This window comes from Berghia stephanieae, chromosome 1 (genome assembly GCF_034508935.2).
Source record: "Berghia stephanieae isolate SIO BIC M18660-M18661 chromosome 1, UCSD_Bste_1.3, whole genome shotgun sequence".
NCBI lineage: Eukaryota > Metazoa > Mollusca > Gastropoda > Nudibranchia > Aeolidiidae > Berghia > Berghia stephanieae.
In genome coordinates, this window is record NC_088360.1 from 65,480,934 (window position 1) to 65,488,433 (window position 7,500).

At 37.0% G+C, this 7,500-nt stretch overlaps 1 protein-coding gene across 2 annotated transcripts in view; it reads left to right on the forward strand.

The window, feature by feature from the left end:
* LOC144979577 (uncharacterized) overlaps positions 1–7,500 on the forward strand; it is a 103,143-nt gene that overhangs the window by 53,640 nt on the left and 42,003 nt on the right. The window lies entirely within an intron of this gene.

The following is a 7,500-nucleotide window of genomic DNA, read 5'->3' on the forward strand; positions in this document are numbered from 1 at the left end:
AATAAAATAAAAAACAAACCACGGAAATATTCACTCCTTCCATGTTGGAGGAATTCGTTGCTTATGCTTGCTGCTCTCCTCGTGCCTTTGAAAACTGCTAATTTTCGGTGCAATGACAACATGACGGTATCTACACTCCACATTATTGCTTCCATCAGCTGACTGTCTCAACCAAGGAAATATTTGCTCCCACTTTCGTATCCTTTCCATTTAGATGTCATTGTTAGATTCTAGTTCTAGATATAGATCTTCTCATATTATGCCTAAATACTGACAAACATTTTCTTCACTTTGTCAAACTATTTGAGACCATGGTTATAAAGAATTAGAAAATAAAAACAAAATACATGTAAGCATTCATAACCCAGACACAGAAGCTTGACAACACAGCATCAACATTAGCAAGGTGGTCACAACTTTAAATAAACTTGGCTCCAAAGCAATGCCTTTTTTGGAATGGATTGGAGGCAAAGAAGTCAGAAATAGCTCTCTACTAGGCCTATTTCAACTTCTTTGATTGGAGGCAGTTGGTGGATAAATATGACAGATAATGTTTGGTTCATGTGACCAAATTAGCTACATAAAAAATGAATGTATTTTTAATTTGATATCTTATAGATGTTTGCTTTTATGTTGGTGAAACTATTGTCATCTATGTACGAGTATGTAGCATTTATATTGGTGAAGGAGCCAAAAGAAATCCCCAAATCCCCAAAAGAAAATTTGAGAGCCAAGGGAGTTTGAAATTTCCCAAATTTCCCGAATTTGGCTCTACTGGCAACCCAGATGTCCGCCCAAGCTCCTGATATCAGGAGCCGCGTGATATGTTCCTGTCTTCGTTTTTGGCAGATCAGCATGGGTGATTAGTATTCACTGAAGTTCCTCTTCCTTTAAACTACGGAAAAGGTGTGGTAAGGGGGGGGGGGGGTCTCTCTCTTTTGAGTGAGTGAAGTTCACTCATTTATTTATGCTGTTAGATTGTGTGTGGCTGTGGTGTGATGGTGGTGGTGTGTATGTGTGTGTATATGTGTGTGTATGTGTTGTCCCAGATCCAACGCGGAACAATTATCTATTCGTCTAAATGTAACTTTTCTGGTCGACATCTGTCGATTTGCGGTGACCCATATCCACGAAGTCAAATACATATTCTTAAGACCGCGTACGATACATCTCTACGTCTAAATGGGCAATTAGAGTCTATTGATGTTGTGCGTTTAGGCAAAATATTCACAACATCCGCCAGCCGAATATGATGTACTATGGCATAATACAATACTATGTGTAACGTGTTTAGTCTGATTGTTAGAATTTAGTGAGAACTAATAATTAAAATGACTCTCTAATCACAATATCAAAAGCAGAGTGACGTCACTTTCGTTCCATCTATAGAGTGAACGAATATGGTTCTCGGCTCTTTGTTATATGTCTTAAATGTCCAGTCGGGTGATTACATCTCACCGTCTCTCAATAAAGCTATAAACGCTTCAGGTCACACACAGTTTTCTAATTTGGTACGATTGATCTGGCGGTAAGAACTGGTGAGTATTTACTTAAACGCATGCCATCAATAGACATTTTCTCGGATGACTGACGGGTTTAAACAGTAGGTCAGACGTCAACTAAATTTCTTGTTCAGGGAAAAAGAAACGAAATATTTATCAGAATGATCAGATGTTAGTGCATTGCCTTATTCAATGTGGTAATCTCAATGTAACTATTCACATACACCATACCCACGTCGCACCCATCCCATAAAAGTCCTGTAATAATCTTAATGGTTACATCATTAAATATATAAATAGAACTAAAATGACGTCACTCAGCTCTCTGTTATTGTTAAAGACAGTAATCTTTAAGGATTAGCACTCAATAAGTTCTATCAATCAGACTATAAACGTTTATGGTTACACATATTTTTGTGTGTTAGTACGTTATATCCTGGCTGGCGGATATTATGTGTAACTTACATAAACGCATAGCATCAACACAACAACAGACTGACGACGATACGGATAACAATAGAAAGAAAATAAAATAAGAATAAAAACACTAGATAAGTTTCAGAAATCGGGTGTATGTAAGTAATAATGGAAGAGAGAGAGAGAGAGAGAGAGAGAGAGAGAGAGAGAGAGAGAGAGAGAGAGACAGAGAGAGAGAGAGAGAGAGAGAGATAGAATAAGTAGGAGTGAAATATCTGTTCAATGTTATAGTTATCATTTAACGTTATAACAAGTGTAACTAAATGACAAATTGCCATATTTATGGACAATAAAGATCTATTATATTATTATATTATATTATATTATTATTATTATTATTATTATTATTATTATTATTATTTATTATTATTATTATTATTATTATTATCATCGAATTTTCACTGCTTCTCAAAGTGCTCTCCTTGAGCTTGGATTCGAACCAACAATTAAAGCAGTTTTGCGACATTGCCCGTGGTATGGCTGAAATTTCATCTTCAAATTCCCTTCAGGAGTCTCAAATTGAATCCCATGAAGTTTTCCATTGACAAATAGGAAACAAAAAGAAGTCACAGAAGGCCATGTCGGTAGAATATGGAGGGGGAGTTAGGATTTGAACGTTGTCAAGAATTGCATTGCTGCAATGGCTGTGTGAGGGCTATTGTTGCCATAGTGCCATAGCAACCCCCTTGAGTCTGTCTTTGGGTGCCATTTTCTCCAATTCTCTAAAACTATCGGATGCAATGTTTAACATATCGATCTGAGGTGACTGTGCGTCTGTCTTGGAGTGAAACGGTGGCGATGTAACCCTTTAAATTGATAAAAGCTTGTCACCACTTGCTTTCCAGCGCTGCGAGATCGCTTGAATTTCGAGAGGTGGAGTGTCAAAAGGGAAGAGCCACGCTCCAGATTTTCGCTCTCAGGGTCATACATGTAAATCCACGCTTCATCACTTGTCACGACATTTTCCACATTTTACATCTCATTCATCAAACCGCTGAAGCATACTGGTGCGAAATTCAACACTTTGTAATTTTTGTTAAACGGTGAGTTGGTGAGACACCCCTCGTGCGGACACCTTGTGGACATTACCAAGTTATAGTTGGACACCGAACCTCACCGAACGATCGACTAAACGATCACGTGATCAATTTTTTCTCGCGTCCTCTCGTCTAATCTCGTCCCTCCGGAATAGAAAGAGGAGGCGGAGCTCATATGATATAATGCAATTAAAGTTCTGTCCGATGACGGGTGGGGGCATATCACTTCTCCAAAACTTGCCTTATTATATGAGATCCTGAGATTCTTATCCAATCATCGATTGCTCGTTTGACAGCTCGCTTGTGAACAGTTAGGAGATCATCTCGTGATTTATGGACAGGCGGCTTTGTGTAAAGGCGGTGATTGTTGTATACATCAAAGAGTACCGCTGACCGATGGGTAAATAGTTGTTGTGTAACCCAAAAGCCCGCCGACACGAGGTCTTGTATGTAATAGTTGCGTCACCATCTCAACGCTCAGGAATTATTTAATGAGGCAGGAGTCTCAGTATATATATTATATATATATATATATATATATATATATATATATATTATATATATATATATATATATATATATATATATAAACAAAAAACAAAAACACACACACAAACATATACAAACAATACACAAACAATACACATCCTTGGTCATCTATTGCCTATACTATTATTGTTAATGTATACATCCCATGCTGATTGTCACTACCCCCAAACCATTTCCACCATCCAAGTACCAGCGGCCTTTTCTCTTTGTTGTCGTATCATGGTCTCCCCGAAGCCCAACACCTCGGTCGTTTGAGGGTCAACCCCCCCCCCCCCCACCTTCCCTCGTAATAATGATAATAATCTTTATTGTCCAAATTAAAGGCAATTCATGTGAGGTAAACAATGCTCAGTTTGGTTCATGGTATGAACATCAACACGTTTACATTACAGACACAGACATACACGAACATACATGCTTGCACATTGTTTCTACACATGTATACAAAAGAAATGAGCGTAAACACATCCATCCATCCATCCATCCATCCATCCCATCCCATCCCATCCATCCATCCATCCATCCATCCATCCCATCCATCCCATCCATCCCATCCATCCCATCTATCCATCCATCCCATCCCATCCCATCCATCCCATCCATCCCATCCATCCATCCATCCATCCATCCATACATACACACAAACAGACAGACAGACAGAACGATACGATATATTTGCTGGGACAGCAGATAAACATATTATAAATATAGTGTCTTATATTAAAATAGAAGAAAATGGCAATGATGATGATGATGATGATGATGATGATGATGATGATGATGATGATGATGATGATGATGATGATGATGATGATGATGATAACGACGGCGACATTGTCGATGATGATGATTCACGCCACTGCTGCTGTTATTTTCATTGGTTGTCTCATTTTTCCACAGAAGATTTGTTAATTAATTTTATGGAGGTTGGAATGAAGGTTGCCTTATGTCGATTTGTCCTACATTTTGCTTCTAGGTACCTTCTTCCGGAGCGCAGAAGTTGGAATTTTTCACTCAGCGGATGTCTCTTTTCGTTGATAATGTTAAAAGCTTTCTTCTCAATTGCATTAATATAAGTTGTGTCAAGGCTTCTAAGGTCGGTGTTAATTATTTTTGAAGCCTCTCTGAGGGTTCTATGTAGTTTGGATTTTTCTTTTGTTCCACAGCTTCCATACCACGTTGTGATGCCAAACGAAACGATACTCAATATTAATGACTTGTAGATTTGTATCATGGTTTTTCTGTTCACATTGAAAGACCTTAATTTTCTGAGTATATACAAGCGCTGGTTACATTTTTGATGACATTGTTGGTGTGCGATTCAAATCTTAGACTGTTATCTATAGTTACAGCACGGTATTTAAACGTTTCAACAATTTCAACCGCCTTATTGTTAATTTTTGTTATTTGTCTTGCTCTTTATCCTAATTTTCTGTGATCAAACAGTTGTTCCTTTGTTTTTGTTACATTGAACTCTAGACAGTTATCGGCACACCATTTGCTGAATTTACTAACTTGCTCAGTGTATTTAAATTCGGAGACGGAATCATTGAGCATGCCGAGTATAGCGGTGTCATCAGCATACTTGATGAGTTGGCAGTTATCAAAGCTAGCCACACAATCGTTTGTATAGAGGATGTAAAGTAGAGGTGAGCTTACACACCCTTGTGGGCATCCGTTTGAAAGAGTTTTTACTGATGATATATTTGAACCTACTCTGACATGTTGGGGGCGATCGATGAGAAAGTTGTTATACCAGTTGATGAGGTAATGGGGAAGGTTTAGAGCATGCAGTTTACTGATTAATATGTTGGTTGTCATGGCATTAAAGGCAGACGAAAAATCGACGTATAGGATTCGGCAGTAGTTGGCGGGTGAAACATCCAAGTGATTTGATATTGAATTCATCACTGTGAGGAGTGCGTCTTCCACACTAAGGTTTTGTTGGTAGGCAAACTGATATGGATCAAGTATGTGTTGGTCATATATAAATAACAACAGCTCTCTTTTCAGAATTTTTTCCAGACATTTCATAATAATTGATGTTAAAGCAACAGGTCTATAATCGCTCAGCTGGGTTGGTGGATTCTTTTTGGGTACTGGAATTATAGTCGATGTTTTCCATATAATTGGGATTTTCTGTTCATTTATTGAACGTTGGAAAATAGGCATGAAAGGGACAGCTAGTTGGTTGTTACAATTTGAAATGAGTTCCCCACTAAGTCCATCTGGACCTGGTGCATTTTTCTTTTTACATAACTTAAGAACATTAATGACTGCCTCTTCTTCGATTTCTGGCAAAGGATACGTATTTTTTGTTATGATATTAATTTTTGAAAGTACGTTGTCAGTGGTATCGAATCGACAGTCAAACTTATTTAATTCCTCGATATTCATATGTGTGTCATTGTTAAAATCTGTCTTTTTGTTGTTAACGCCACCCATTTCTTTAATCATCCTCCACGCCTGCGATGCATTTGAATTTGTAAGGTTCGTTTCCATTTTATCTTTATATTTACGTTTTTCTTTTTAAATTACCCTTTTTAATCGTTTTTCTGTCTCGTGCTGCTTGATTTTGTCCCCACTCATATGAGCGATTTTCCTCATATTTATAAACAACTTAACTCGTTTGTTCACCCAAGGTTTGTTGTTAAATATTTTAATGCTTTTAGTGTCCACGCACAAATCACAACAGAAATAAATATAAGACGTGACAACATCAACCCACTCGTCCAGTGACATATTATCAGACATGAGTTCATCCCATATTGTGCAGTCAAAACAACCTTGGAGTTTGTTTATATTTTCTGTTGACCAAAGACGAGTTTCTTTCACAATCGCTTTATGTTGTCTTAATTTTGTTTTGTAGGTTGGAATCAACAACACACTATTGTGATCTGAATTTCCTATTTTTACTTTTTGAACGCTTCTGTATGCATTTTTAATATTTGTATAGCACAGATCCAGGGCTTCATCTCCTCTGGTAGGAACAGAGACGTGTTGATAAAAAGAATTTATAGGAGGGCAATCATCGTTTGAAAGTATAATCATAGGTAGATGTATTTTACCAGTTCTTCGAATTCTTTACTTGACGCCTCCACGTTTTCCTCTTTTTCTTTTCTTGATTGAAACAATAAAATCATTTCGATCATTTGTTTTGATTGTTGTTTGTCCAATATCAAGCAATTCGTTTTTTGTGTAGACGACGGTCGCCATATTGTTATTTCGAACACAACAACATTGTTCACTCTTAGTAACTTTTCATGCTCTACACATTCTTGAAATAGGCACCACAAATATAAATATTTAAATATAGTCATACCTGTATTCCAATTACAAATAATAGATCCGTATAAAATACGATGGCAGATAATAACACAAAAATACAAACTTTTACTGATGAACAACAGAGCAATGAAAAACCAAGCATCGCCATTGAGCGCCACCGGAAGATTATAATCACTTTATAATTTTCTCTCCGTATCTAGGGCAGAGCTCCACATGCACAATTATCTACTATTGAATGACACTGACCTTGCCCCTCCCCTAACACATGGTAGGGTGAGGCCTGAGGTAGTCTCCATTTTTTCCTTCTCCGTTTCTTGTCAGCGGAAGTGGAAGTTCAACTGAATGCTTCCGTAGAATATAGGAGCATTAAAAATGCTGATTTTTATCATTACGAGTAGTTATTCAAAGCAAATTGAATTCCCATGATTTGAAGTACATAATTTTGTTAATATTTACCAAAATTCACAGTTTTACATGATCTAAAGCAATAAAATACATCATTTAATTCTGTTGCCAAATTATGACCATCTATCACAAAATGATAATTTAACGTTTTTTGTTGTTGTTGTGTATTTTCTCGTAACCGTTTATAATTATATAGCGAGGGAGTGGGAATAATAATAATAATAATAATAATAATAATAATA